Source organism: Cebus imitator, unplaced genomic scaffold (genome assembly GCF_001604975.1).
Source record: "Cebus imitator isolate Cc_AM_T3 unplaced genomic scaffold, Cebus_imitator-1.0 Scaffold1, whole genome shotgun sequence".
NCBI lineage: Eukaryota > Metazoa > Chordata > Mammalia > Primates > Cebidae > Cebus > Cebus imitator.
Window position 1 is genome coordinate 11,020,848 of NW_016107316.1, and position 14,841 is coordinate 11,035,688.

A 14,841-nucleotide genomic window follows, 5' to 3' on the forward strand; every position below is an offset into this window, starting at 1 on the left:
TCAGCATCTTTGGATCTTCTCTCTTCTTTTCTTGGTTAATCTCACTAATGGTCTACCAATTTTGTTTATCTTTTCAAAGAACCAGCTTTTTGTTTCATTTATCTTTTGTATTTTTTTTGTTTGTTTCAATTTTTTGTAATTCTGCTCCGATCTTTGTTATTTCTTTTCTTCTGCTGGGTTTGGGTTTGGATTGTTCTTGTTCCTTCAGTTCCATGAGGTGTGATCTTGGATTGCTTATTTGTGCTCTTTCAGATTTTTCAATGTAGGCATTTAATGCTACAAACTTCCCCTCTTACCACTGCTTTTGCTGTATCCCAGAGGTTTTGAAGGTTGTGTCACTATTATCATTTAGTTCAAAGAATTTTTTAATTTTCATCTTGATTTCATTGTTTACCCAGTGATCATTCAGGAGCAGGTTATTTAATTTCCATGTATTTGCATGGTTTTAAGGGTTCATTTTAAAGTTGATTCCCAATTTTATTCCACTGTAGTCTGAGGGAGTATTTGATATAATTTTGATTTTCTTTTCTTTTCTTTCCTTTCCTTCCCTTCCCTTCCCTTTCCTTTCCTTTCCTTTCTTTTCTTATTTTTTTTTCTTTTCTTTTTTCTGAGACAGAGTTTCACTCTTGTTGCCAAGGCCGGAGTACAATGGTGCAATCTCTGCTTACTGCAACCTCTGCCTCCTGGGTTCAAGAGATTCTCCTGCCTCAGCCTCCCAAGTAGTTGGGACTACAGGCATGTGCCACCATGCCCAGCTAATTTTTGTATTTTTAGTAGAAACAGGGTTTTGCCATGTTGGCCACGCTGGTCTTGAACTCCTGACCTCAGGTGATCTGCCCACCTCAGCCTCCCAAATTGCTGAGATTACAGGAGTGAGCCACCACGCCTGGCCATAATTTTCATTTTCTTAAATTTACTGAGACTTGTTCTGTGGCCTATCATATGGTCTATCTCGGAGGATGTTCCATGTACTAATTAATAGAATGTATATTCTGTAGTTGTTTGGTAGAATGTTCTGTAAATATCTGTTAAGTCCATATTTTGTAGGGTATAAGTCCTTTTTTTTTCTGACTTTTGGTCTTGATGATCTGTCTAGTGCTGTCGGTGGGACTTAAGTCCCCACTATTATCCTATTGTCATCTATCTCATTTTTTTTTAGGTATAGTAGTAATTGTTTTATAAATTTGGGAGTTTCAGGTTTAGGTGCATATATGTTTAGAATTATAATATTTTCCTGTTTGAGTAGTTATTTTATTATTATATAGTGTTCCCCTTTGTCTTTTTTAACTGCTGTTGCTTTAAGGTTTGTTTTGTCTGATATAAGAATGGCTACAACTTCTGTTCACTTTTGGTGTCCATGTGAATGGAATAGCTGTTTCCACCTCTTTACTTTATGTTTGTCCTTATGTGTTAGGTGAGTCTCCTGAAGACAGCAGAAACTTGGTTGGTAGGTTTTTATCCATTTTGCCATTCTGTATCTTTTAAGTGGAGCATTTAGGCCATTTACATTCAATATTAGTATTGAAATGTGAGGTACTATTCTATTCATCATGCTATTTGTTGCCTGAATGCATTTTTTTCATTGTGTTATTTTCATATAGGTCCTGTGAGATTTATGCTTTAAGGAAGTTCTATTTTGATGTATTTCAAAGATTTGCTTCAAGATTTAGAGCTCTTTTTAAAGCAGTTCTTACAATACTGGCTTGGTAGTAAGGAATTCTCTCAGAATTTTTTTATCTGAAAAGAACTGTATCTTCCCTTCATTTATGAAGCTTAGTTTCACTGGATACAAAGTTCTTGGCTAATAATTATTTTGTTTAAGGAGGCTGAAAATAGGACTCTAATCACTTTTAGCTTGCAGTGTTTCTGCTGAGAAGTCTGCTGTTAATCTGATAGGTTTTCCTTTATAGATTACTTCATGCTTTTGCCTCACAGCTCTTAAGACTTTTTCCTTTGTCTTGACTTTAGATAACTTGATGACTATGTGCCTAAGTGATGATGTTTTTGTGATAAGTTTCCCAGGTGTTCCTTGAGCTTAATGTATTTGGATGTCTAGATCTCTAGCAAGGCCAGGGAAGTTTTCTTTAATTATTCCTTCAAATATGTTTTCTAAACTTTTAAATTTCTCTTCTTCCTCAGAGACACCAGTTATTCTTAGGTTTGGATGTTTAATATAATTCCAAATTTCTTGGAGGCTTTGTTCATTTTTTAAAATTATTTTTTCTTTGACTTTGACAGATTGGGTTAATTCACAAGCCTTGTCTTCAAGCTCTGGAGTTTTTTCTTCCACTTGTTTAATTCTATTGCTGATACTCTCCAGTGCATTTTACATTTGTCTAAGTGTGAACTTGATTTCCAGAAATTATTATTGTTTTTATTTATGCTATTTCACTGAAGCCTTCAGTGGTGATCCAGTTTCTTCAAAGGGTCTGTGGATTCTTTTGGCTTTGCTGGTATGTTCCTGTGGCAGTTCTTGGGGCAAAAGTTCACAATATGAGTCTTCACATACTTCTCTGTCCATGCAAGCAGGAGCTGCAAGCCAATCCTGCATCCTATATGTCATCTTAATCCTCTATTCACTCTTTAACCCATTTTAATCTGATGTTTTCTCAGTCACTACAGTGGTATTGGTTATGCTGAGTAATTAACAACCTCATCAATTACCTCAAAGTTTTCATTCCTGCATTTATTTTTTTTTCAATGGATTTTGCTGAGTGCCTACAATATATTAAGTACTGTGGGAGGTACTGGGGATAAGATAAATAGGTCCTGGTTGTCACAGAATGTATACACTGAAGGTATATGACTCAGTGGTGAGAGCAAGTTCCAGAAGCCAGAATGGCTAGGTCTGAATCCTACTCTTCACCTCATTAGTTATGTGACCCTGTGAAAACTGCATGATCTTTTTTCTCCTTAATTTCTTCTGCTGAGAAATGGAGATAATGGTACTATTGTTAGTTGTTTGTTGTTGGCTTGGCATCATTACCATCAGGCCCTTTAAGGCTGAACACTGTCTTCCTAGAACCCCCTTCTCTGGAAAGTGCCATGCTAGAATTTCACATTACAAGAAACTCATGTGAATTTAGAAGACAAAAGTGAATCAAAGGCCTGTTTTCAGAAGTTCATGGCAGTCAGACACAAGAAGATTCCAGATCTCTCTACAAGTTCTCACTTGGTGATTAAGACTCTTCCCTGATGTGCCCACCATCAGTGGATTTCTCGCTGCTCTCCACTGCTTCTGCCACTGCCTTCAAATCTCCACTTCTCCAGATCCTCCAACAAAAAATTCCTATATTAATTCCCTTTTCCCATATGACTTATAGTAGCTTCATTTCCCTGAAAGAACCCAGAGGGATACAGGTACCTACCTTATACTATCACTGAGATGATTGAATTAATACATGAAAAAGCACTTAACACAGTGCTTGGCATAAGGCAAGCACTGTCTTATTCCTATTATGATAAGTGATATAAAGGAAATAAAATATAAAGCAATAGGGTGATGAAGACAGAGTGGTAGAGGGATAGAGTGGTCAGGGAAGGTTACTCTGAGCATATGATATTTGCATAGGGTCATGAAAAATAAGAAAGGAAAAGCCATGTTAACATTTGAGGAAAGGAAAGAGCAAGCAAAGAAAGAGCTTGTTACATCTTAAGAAGAGAAGACAATGGAGGCTAAAGAAGGAAGTGGCATGAGACGGGATAGAGAGATCATCTCACGGAGGGCAGATATGGCAGGTTCTTGTAGGTCATGATAGAATATAGATTTTTTCCCCTGCTTAGAAGGAGGGGTGATTAAAAGTTTACAAGCAGGTAAGTAGAATGATATAATTTGTTTTAAGAAGATTCTTTTGGTGTAATTTTAGAGTAGAAGCAAGCGAACAGTTAAGAGGCTGTCACAGTAGAGAGCTGATGGTGGTTTAGGATTGGAAGATGAAGATGGCAATGGAGACCATAGAGAGGCAAGCTTCAGGGAAGTTGTTAGCAGGGTAGGTTGATGGTTGGATATGCAGAGTAGAAGAAAGCCTTTCCTCCACGTTCGTCAAGAGTTTAACTCCCTCGACTTCTAAGGCATTACCTTCTCCTCATTTTCCTTCTATTTTCCAGATTTCTTCTTGCCTTGCTCTCTTCTTCTATTATTCCCTAATTACCTTCCTTTGCTACTTCTTTCCTTTACCCATTCCTTTGTACTCTCCACAGTGCTGGTTCTTTTTTCTCTTCCTTTTTATATTTCTACTGGGTGCTTGGAATAGGGACAACACTTTTTTCTCTGTCTTAATTCACAAATTTATATCCCTATCTCAGGCCATTCTCCTAATAACAAGGTGCAATTACCAATTAGACATCACTGTCTGAATGGTCCCACAAGTGCTTCAAATTCAATATGTGCTAAGCTGAACAAGGTCTTCTCCTAAAACTTCTCCTGTGTCCCCTTTTGTTTAACAACACTGCTAAGCATCCAATCATCCAAGCCAAAGAACTGGGGACCACCCTAAAATATTTTTCTCACCTCTCCATATCAAATCAGTCACAAAGTCCGGCCAACATTATCTCCTCAATACTTCCCACACCTTTTCCCCAGCATCCAGCCTCATTGTTACTTCCTTAATTACAGACAGTCACCGTCTCTGTTTTAAATATCCCAACTGATTTCTCTCTCTCAGTTCTATTTCTTCAAATGTGGTCTCTACCCTGCCTCTTGAGTGGTTTATGTATTATTTAATCCATTCTTATTTTTTCCTTTTCTTAAAACTTCCATTCATTCCATTGCCTCTGGGATAAAACACCAGTTGCTCACATGGAGTACCAGTCTGTGATCTCTACCTGCCTTGTAGCATTCACCTCATCTCCCATGACAACTACACTGAATTATTTAAGTTCTCCAAATTTTCCATATGGTCTATGCCAGCTCAAGCATTTCCTCCTTTAAGAAGTCTTCTCTCATTCTCACAGTTATGTCAGTCTTCTTCATTTCAAAACTTTGTACATTTCTCTTACATATCACTAGTTTTATATTGTACAATAGCTAATTGTTTGATTATTGCCATTATTTACTTTTATCCCTGTTTCACATCTTCTATTCTGCCTATACTCCCTGTATACACAACTATTTTAATGTGCTTGTATGTGCTTTGACAAAATGTGATTCTTTTGCTTTGTGTTAATTTTTAATTTGTGTAAATGATACTGTGTTACATTCCACTGTTTCTTTTTAAAATTAATCCTATGTCTTTCTAATGTATCCATGTTGCTATGTGGCAGCTAGCATATTGCTCCTAAGAGACTACTCATAACACTACAAGGTGAATAAACCCACCATATTTTATCTACATATTCTTCAAGCTGTGCATGACCAGAATGCCTTCCACTTTCAGCCACCAAAACTAAGGCAGCAATGAACACACTTGGCAGTGTCTCTCTTTTGTAAATCGATACAATTTGGTCTGCTAAGAGAACACATACACCAGAAAAGCTGATCAAAAAATAAGTCTCATTTTTCAAATCAAATCTGTCATCTTTTTCTTTGTGCTAATTAATAAATCATTATATACTTGATGTATCCATCTTTTTTAGGTTAGCATGTTGAGTCTCTGAAGCTGATTAACTGGTTAACTCAAGTTTTTGCACCTGCAGAGCAGTGATTTCCCCCCTGCATGACATCTGTTTGACATCTCTTTAATTTTATTAGTGGCTTATGGACAAAATCACTTGACTTTAACTTTTTCAAGTTTAAGTTATTTGGATTCACAAGAGCATTTTTCTCCCTGTTATAAATCAGTGAACACAGTTAAGATTAACTGCCTACATGTGAGCTTCAAAAGATCTTCTATGGGCAGGCAAAGTTGAAAGAAACACATAATTCCATAACATGCTAAACACAAGCTGATCAAAGTTTTTGGAGCTGGTTACTTAATGCTGTACTTCCTCATTCTCTAACAATCTGATTTCAAGTAGTTTGTGTCTAAAACATATATTACTAGATCTCAAACCTTCTTCCTTTGGAAGAAAAATCTTTTCTGTATTGTAACTGGTCAAAATCTGTGTTTCAACAGATTTAAACTCAACTCTAGGCTAAACATTCCTGAATCTAATTTGTGAAATTCCATAATGTTTGGAGATTAATGCAAAAAGAAATGAAAATAAAAGAAACATCGTTAATGATTTATTTTAAACACAAAAACTTCCTATATAGAATAATCATGGACTCCAGGAAGCAAAAGGAATCATAATCCTTAGATATTATACAGTGTGTGGGGGGGGCATTTTTCAAGTCCTTGGAATTCTAAGGAAATGTCATGGGGGCAGTCATGGGGAGAGTTGAGGAGACCAGTAAGGCAGGGCACAACTGAACAGCCTTCCTTTTACATATATATATATATTTTAATTTTATGCTTTTGTGTAAGAGATCACTTCAAAAATTTACACTACTTAAAAATAAGTTGAAAGTCCCTGATCTAGCGCAGTCTTTCACACAAATAAGTCTCTTCTATGACAACCTTGACAGGCAGTAATCCAATATCTGCTCGCACACTGCTGTCATTGTGAGTTCACTGTCCTGAAGCAGCTCATGTCCATACCAGGTATCTCAACTCCTTGGGATGCTTATTTCTTATACAGTGCCATATTTTACCCCCTATAACTTCTATGGCCTACTTATCTTCTCTGAAATAATACAGACTTTCTATATGCTACCTCCCTCCCTTATGCGTTCTTTCAGAAATGGATAAACTATGAATGCTGTTTTGTGCAGGCTAACCAGTCTCAGTTCCTTAAATATATATCTTTTGAATTAGAAGAATCAATATCATTAAAATGACCATACCACGCAAAACAATTTACAGATTCAATGTTACTCTTATCAAATTACCAACATCATTCTTCATAGAATTGGAAAAAACTAGTCTAAAATTCATATGGAGTCTAAAAAGAATCCTAACAGAGCAATCCTAAGCAAAAAGAACAAAGCTGGAGGTATCACACTACCTGTCTTCAAACTAAAGTAACCAACCCAGCATGGTATTGGCACAAAAGCAGACACATAGACCAAAGGAACAGAATAGAAGACACGGAAATAAAGCAGCACACTCATAACCATCTGATCTTTGACAAAGCCCCCCAAAACAAGCAATGGGGAAATGACTTTCAAGTCAATAAATGGTGCTGCTATAACTGGCTAGCCATTTGCAGAAGAATGAAACCAGACCTTTGTCTTTCACTATATAAAAAAATTAACTCAAAATTAAAAGTTTAAATGTAAGACCTCAAGCTATAAAAATCCTAGAAGAAACCCTAGAAAATACCCTTCTCAACATCAGCCTTGGCAAAGAATTTTTGACTAAGTCTCCAAAAGAAATTACAACAGAATCAAAAATTGATAAGTGAGACTTAATTAAACTAAAGAGCTTCTGCACAGCAAAATGAACTATCAGTAAACAGACAACATAGAGAATGAGAGAAAATATTCACAAGCTATACCTCCAACAAAGGTCTAATATCCCTAGTCTATAAGGAACTTAAATCAACAAGCAAAAGACAAATAGCCCCATTAAGAAATGGACAAAGGACATGAACAGACAGTTCTCAAAATGAGACATACAAGTGACCAGCAAATATATCAAAAAATAATCATTATCACTAATCATTAGAGAAATGCAAATCAAAACCACAGTAAGATATCATCTCACAGCAGTCAGTATGGCTATTGTTATTGTTTTGTTTTGTTTTCAACAGCAAAATGGCTATTATTAAAGTCAGAAAACGACAGATGCTGGCCAGGCTGTGGAGAAAAGGGAATGCTTATATGCCTCTGGTGGGAATGTAAGTTAGTTCAGCCACTGTGGAAAGCAGTTTGGAGACTTCTCAAATAACTTAAAACAGAACTACCATTAGACCCAGTAATTCCATCACTGCATATATACCCAAAGGAAAATGGATTATTATACCAAAAAGACACATGCAGTTATATGTTCATCACCACACTATTCAGCATAGCAAAGACATGGAATCAACCTAGATGCCCATCAGTGGTGGACTGGATAAAGAAAATGTGGTGCATATATGCCATAGAATACTACATAGCCATTAAAAATAATGAAATAATATAATCTGCCACAACATGGATGCAGCTGGACAGCATTATCCTAAGCAAATTAATACAGGAACAGAAAACCAAATACTGTATGTTCTCACTTATAAGTGGGAGCTAAATATTGAGACGCATGGACATAAAGATGGAAACAACAAACACTGAGAACTATTATACTAGAGTGGAGAGAGAAGGGGGGGTTTGTGGGTTAAAAAATCTACCTATTGGGTACTAAGTTCATTACCTGTGTGAAATATACCAATGTAATGTATTGCACAAGAACCTCCTGTATCTAACATGAAAGTTGAATTTTTTTTAAAAAAAGCGTATAACTTTTAAATAAGCAGTGGAATGTTATATTCTCTTCAGGTTAGTAGTATCCTTATCTTTGTCATAACATCACCTTACAGTCGTTCACTTTCTTCCTGTCTTCTCTACTACACAAATCTTCATCTTGAGGGCTTGGACCATGTCTTTCCTTCTCATCTTGGTATCCCCAGAGCATGAGCCCAGCAGATACTAGGCACTCTATCTTGGTTAGGAATCAAATTTAAAGTAAAATATATATTTTCCAACCTAGAACTGAAAGATAAAAGACAGTAAAAACAGACCCTAGAATCATAGCAGAGTATAAGGCTAATTACCAGTCACAAACAGAAACCCTCACCTTTCCAAGGTCTACATTCTGGCTGCTGCAAAACTACCTTTCTTTCCCAAGACAAGTAGAGAAGTCAGGAAGGCCACCTGAAGAATAGGTTGAGAAAAGTGCTTTTAAAATGTGTTCTCCATCAACAAACCAAATCAAGGAAGCAAAAGTCAATGAACATCCAGCCATACAATTCTACTGGAAAGATCCAGACCCCTGATAGTGCCCTCTCAAAGGACCAGAGTGTTTGGGCACCTGTGGAGATGGAGTGCCAGGACCACGTCGTGTTGTAACCAACAGGCTCATTCTGGGAATCAGAATCATATGCCAAGGCAGGTGGGAAAATAAAGAGGAGGTGTTCAACTCCTAGTAAACCTTGCTGGAAAAAGAAAAAGCACAGCTATCCAGTTGTTTGTGGGTGGTTAAATTATGAGGAAATGAGAAACAAGATCAGACTGTTTTTAAAGTCCCAAGCAGTAGGGAACCTTGAAGGAAGAAAGTGTGAGCTTTGTAAATGTCAAAGGTAAAGGAAACAAATTATACCCCAGGAAAAGCTACTCTACTTTCTCCATTTTGAAAATTTGGCAGACGGGAGTGTTAGAAAATGAAATCCAAACTTGATCCAGGTTGACTTTTCAATCCTGGATCTGCAGGACAGACTTTACCTATATATACACATAAAGACAGCCCCCAACACACATACATACACACACACTCCTGTGTAATTTGACAAGAAACCTGACAAGATTGAATGAAAAACATCCTCAATGTTCTGAGGAAGCAGCTATTAGAGTATAGCTGGGAAGCCATGGCTTGGTAGTCAAGGCAGAGAAAGGCCATCAGCAGGAATATCCTCCTTCCCTTCATGCAATTTCATTCACGTCCATGGCTTCAGTTACCACTTGTGTTGCAATGACTATCAACTTCACATGTGCAGCCCTAACCTTTCCTCTGAGCGTTAGTCCCATTTATCCAACAGCCCACTCTGTGTCTCCACATAAATGCTATATCAACGTGTGCAAGAGGAACTGGTGATTTTTCTTTACCTATTTCTCTTCCACAATTTCTTATCTCAGGAAATGGAAACCTCACCTATTCAACTGTGCAAGCCAAAATCTAGGATTCACTGTTGATGCAGCCCACAAGCACATAAATATCTAATCTGGCACCAAGGTTTGTCAGTCCTTACCAACTTCTCCAACTGTCTACTTGTCTTCATTGTCTGCCTTGCCTTCGTCTTAGCTACCTACCTTCTTGGCCTCTTTTGACTATAGCACTGGCCTAACAGGTGTCTCACGCTCACTCTTACCCCTCCAATCTGTACTTCATAGCAAGCTTTTCAAATCCTTTCCTGTTTGCCCATTTTTCTAGGGCGAAAGGCCAGAATTCTTATCCCAGCCACAAAGCCTTTATTGGTTCAGACCTTGCCTACCTTTCCAGCCTGAGCAGGATCACCTTGTTACCCTAATGTCATGCCACACAATTTCTTTCAGTTCCTCAGGGCACTTGATTTCTCCTGAAACAGATTTTGCTTGAGTAATTGCTTCTGCTTGGAGTTCTCTTCTGAGCTGAACCATCCTAACTCTTCCGATCTCAGCTCAAACATCACTTTCTCAGGGAGCCTTCCTGGCACTCGGGTGGGTTGGATCCCTCCTTTTAATGTCCTCAAAGCACTTTATATTTTTCCCTTTATATTTATCACAGTGGTGGTTTTATATTTGAATATGTATCCCTTTGATTCAAGCTTCTCTCCCCTCCTAGACTATAAGGTCCATGGGCACAGGAACCATTGCTTATTTTGTCACCCTGTATGCCCGAGACCCTGACATCACCCAATCCACAAAGATTCAATCAACTTTTTGTATTGTGTGAATGAATGAATGAATGAAAACTGACATCCACAGGTTAAATGCATGAGAAAATCAGTGGGCAGTTATCAACTCATTCATTCATTCATTCATGTAGTATCTAGTGTTTGAACACTGAGCACTGACTGACTACTTGGTTATTTGTAGACTGAAACTCCTCCTGGTGGGCTGAGCAGCAGTTTGGTCTGTATGCATTAATTCTACAGTCCATCCATTGAGGCCATTTGGCACACTGGTTAGGAGGTTAATAATGTAACTCTCTTCTGCATACTCTTCTTAGAGATCCAACTGAGTCTATAGGGGTAAACTGCAGAGTAAGACAGAATCCTAGCTGAACTGGTTGCTTATACCTTAGCTTAGGGTGGCAATGGTAGCCTTGGTCTGGAGGGGCAAGTCTTTCTGCCACTAGCTCAACACCTGCTTCAAAAGCCAGGATGATGGCAGCCAGAATGTTCATGGCTTGCAAGGAAGTGGGGTCTGAGAGACCTGGTTATGGGGGCCAGAAGTCAGAACTGAGAGGGCACAGTTGAGCTAATATGGGCAGGATTCATGACTTCTTGCTTGGCATTCCGTGGTGAACCACCTCCTCAGTGAGGCTTTTCCCTAATAATACCATAATAGGAAATTACTTGAATACCATTGGCCACCATTTTTCTATTGTAAAGGCGTTTGGCTAGTACAGTCTCAACAAACTTCTTAATGAAGTTGCATGTAAAATAGGTTCACCTGATAACTACATCGTCTTGTATATGAGGCATATTTAAAGACTCAAGTGTCTAGGCTGGGCTGAGATAAGAACTCATAAAATGCACGAAAAGATCCAAATGACTCGTGTCTGCAAATATAACCCAAAAATATTTTCTACACTCTTTTGGTATGTCTAGCTCTGATTGAACCAGGAAAACCAGATGTTAAGACAAAAAAAAATACCATGAAACAATTTGTCTGACAATTTTACAAAAACAAAAAAGAGATTAGATCATTCATTTATCAAAATTCCAGAGTGCCTACTCTGATCTAAGTGGGTCTGCTTATCTGAAATTATACAACAATCATGGCTAATGCCAAATCTACTTTCCACAAAAGATATGGGGAGCTTTGTTCCATCTCTGTAATAATATTAACTAATATGGTGAAGTACTTTAAAATTTATAAATCATTGTTACATTCATTATATCACTGGAGTTCTTCAAAACCCTTCTAGGTTGTGAGGGCATATTTTATTACCATATTTATACTTAATTGAGGAAACTGAGACTCAAGGAAGTCCACCATAGATAGTATATTATTTTCCAAATTAAGCCAAATCCAGTCCTCTTTCCATTACCCCATACCACTTCCACACCACCATTTTGTTTCCTTTTTTTTTTTTTTTTGTAAATTGCATCATTTAAAAATAGCAATTTATTCTTCAGCTCCATCTGGGTCTGTATCCTAAACAAGTAAAACTACTATCTTGAGTAGATATTTGCACTTACACATTCATTGCAGCCCTATTCCCAATTGCCAAATATGGAAACAACCTAAGTGTAGACAGATAAATGGACAAAGAAAATGTGGTACATATAAACAATGGAATATTATTCAACCTTAAAAAAAGAAGCCAAATGTCAAGTGTTCTCACCACAAACACACACACAAATTACTGTGTAAGGTGATGGATATGTTAATTAGCTTGATTGTACTAGTCACTGCACAAGGTATACATATATGAAAACATCACATTATAGGCACTAAATACACATAAGTTTTATTTTTCAATCATACCTTCATAAAACTGAAAAAAGAAAAATGGAAATTTATTGAGAGGAAGAAAAATCTGTCAAATAAATTCACTGTGTTGTGAAGATAAACAGAAGTTATCAATTTTCAGCATTTTTCAGTTTTTATGTTTGAATTTAAAACTTTTACCTTATCTACATAAATCTTAGTAAAAATGACAACTCCTCCTAGAAAAATGTGAACAATTAAGCCTAAATCTGATATGTTTCTACCTCTGTGTGCTTGAGAAATGAGTTAATAGTTCTTGGCTAGTGAGGATCCATTTTGAAATGCTTAAAAGCTCATGGCATGGTTTTCTTTTTGAGCTGAGTTCTTGTAATGTATTTTAATTTTTAAAAGGATTTTTATTCATCAAACCATTGGTCAAAAATATTTACTTTCATTCTATGGTGGAATCTGAGGCGGACATAGATATATAAGATACAGCCTACTCCCCAGTTGTTTAGATTCAGCATGGGGAGGCCGGGTACACCAGAGGCCAGCACCAGGTAGCAGGTCCCTGGATTAAGCCTCAAGGGAAGGAATAGGGAGAGTGGGCCAGGATAGTTAGCAAAGCCTGCGTGTGAGGAGAATGTCGGAGGAGACCACCTGCTGGATCTAGGCTCCCAGTAACTTGCTGTCAGAGAGCATACATGGGCATCAAAAACGTCAAAGCCATAAACCTGATGGAACTTGGGTCATCAAATCTGTTTATTTTTTATTTTCCTTTCCTATCTGGAGGAAAACTGAGGTCTAGAAAAGTTCCTTGGACATGATTCTTTTTGATTGACTACTTAAAAATATTTTATTTTACAAGACTTCTACTTCCAAAGTACATAAACATAGATCTCATTCATTCTTCCTGTCATGTCCAAGGCAAGCATAGGGCTTCCTCTCTTCAGGTGGAGAAGCAACTTCCTGGAGGTGTTCATCTGCATGCTGCTCACTAGAGGAAAAAGCCCTTTTCTTTCTTTCCCTCTCTCTCTTTCTTTCTTTCTTTTCTTTCTTTCTAGCTTGAATTTATTTCAGATGGCATATTTTGGGTCATTCATATAAAATATGAAAAACAGCATAGGTATTGTTTTTGTTAAGGTAAAAAAAAATAAAGACTTAGATAAGTAGATCATTTTTAAATACTATTAAGCACATACTTAAGTATCAAAAACTTCAAGTCAAATCTTATTAAAGAGTATTTCAAAAGCAAAGCTCAAATCCATGGTTGAATTGTATTTTATAAAATACTTATTGAAATAAATGTCATTGAAATATCATTATACGTTTATTATCTTTTTTTCATATTTATTGTGTTATCATATTCTTCTCTTTCTTTCTATTCTGGGCTCCTGATAAATTGCCCAGTGGGATGTGTGTGTGTGTACATGTGTGTGTGAGTGTGTATGTGGGTGTTGTGTGCATGTGTGCTTTGTTTTGTCCTTTTTTCCATTATATTATTATGTCATTCTTCTTATATACACTTTTAAAAAGTGGAAATAAAAAACAGGAACTTGGACAAACCTCATAGAACATTGACCTTAGAATCTTGAGATTCAGCACAAAAGCCTAGCACTTTCCTCCAAGTTCACATGGAAAATTAACAATCTTTGTTCTCTATCACATGAAAAACCCTAATTCTAGAACATATCCAATGCAGCTGGGCTATTTCAAGGCTGCAAAGAATTTCTGATAATGCCTATCATGGCTAGATCAGGTCCTCTCTTTGGGGTAAAGTAAGTCCAAGTTGCCATCTGAGGGATGAAGAGCTTCCCTGGAGATACCGAGTTTCCTCATACCAAAATCCCTGCAATATCGTTTATTCTCTTCTTTTCTCCACACAAATCACAGCAACAAATACAAATACATCAAACTTCTACTATAAACTTTAATAGTCTTGGCCCTCTTACATCTGGACCACTGCAAAAGTTTGAATTACATTTCCTTTTTTTTTTTTTTTTTGAGACGGAGTGTCACGCTGTTGCCAGGCTGGAGTGCAGTGGCATGATCTCAGCTCACTGCAACCTCCGCCTCCTGGATGATTCTCCTGCCTCAGCCTCCCAAGTAGCTGGAACTACATGTGTGTGCCACCACACCCAGATAATTTTTGTATTTTTAGTAGAGACTGGGTTTCGCCACGTTAGCCAGGATGATCTTGATCTCTTGACCTCCTGATCCACCCGCCTCAGCCTCCCAAAGTGCTGGGATTACAAGCGTGAGCCACCATGCCCTACCTAATGTTTTAAATTTAAAAAAAAATATATATATATATATATATCAGTACCCAAAGAGATTGCCTTTCAATCGCATGGTTTGGCATTCTCATATGAGCATATGCTTCCTAAACAAAGGTTATGTTGCAAATGTTAACATTGCTTTTACCAGAAGTCGGCTTGGCAAACTCCTTTCTGTTTTAGCAGGGCTCCTTGAGGGAGCCATTATTACACCCATTTTGCAGATGAAGGACTTGAGGCTCAATTAATTGGATT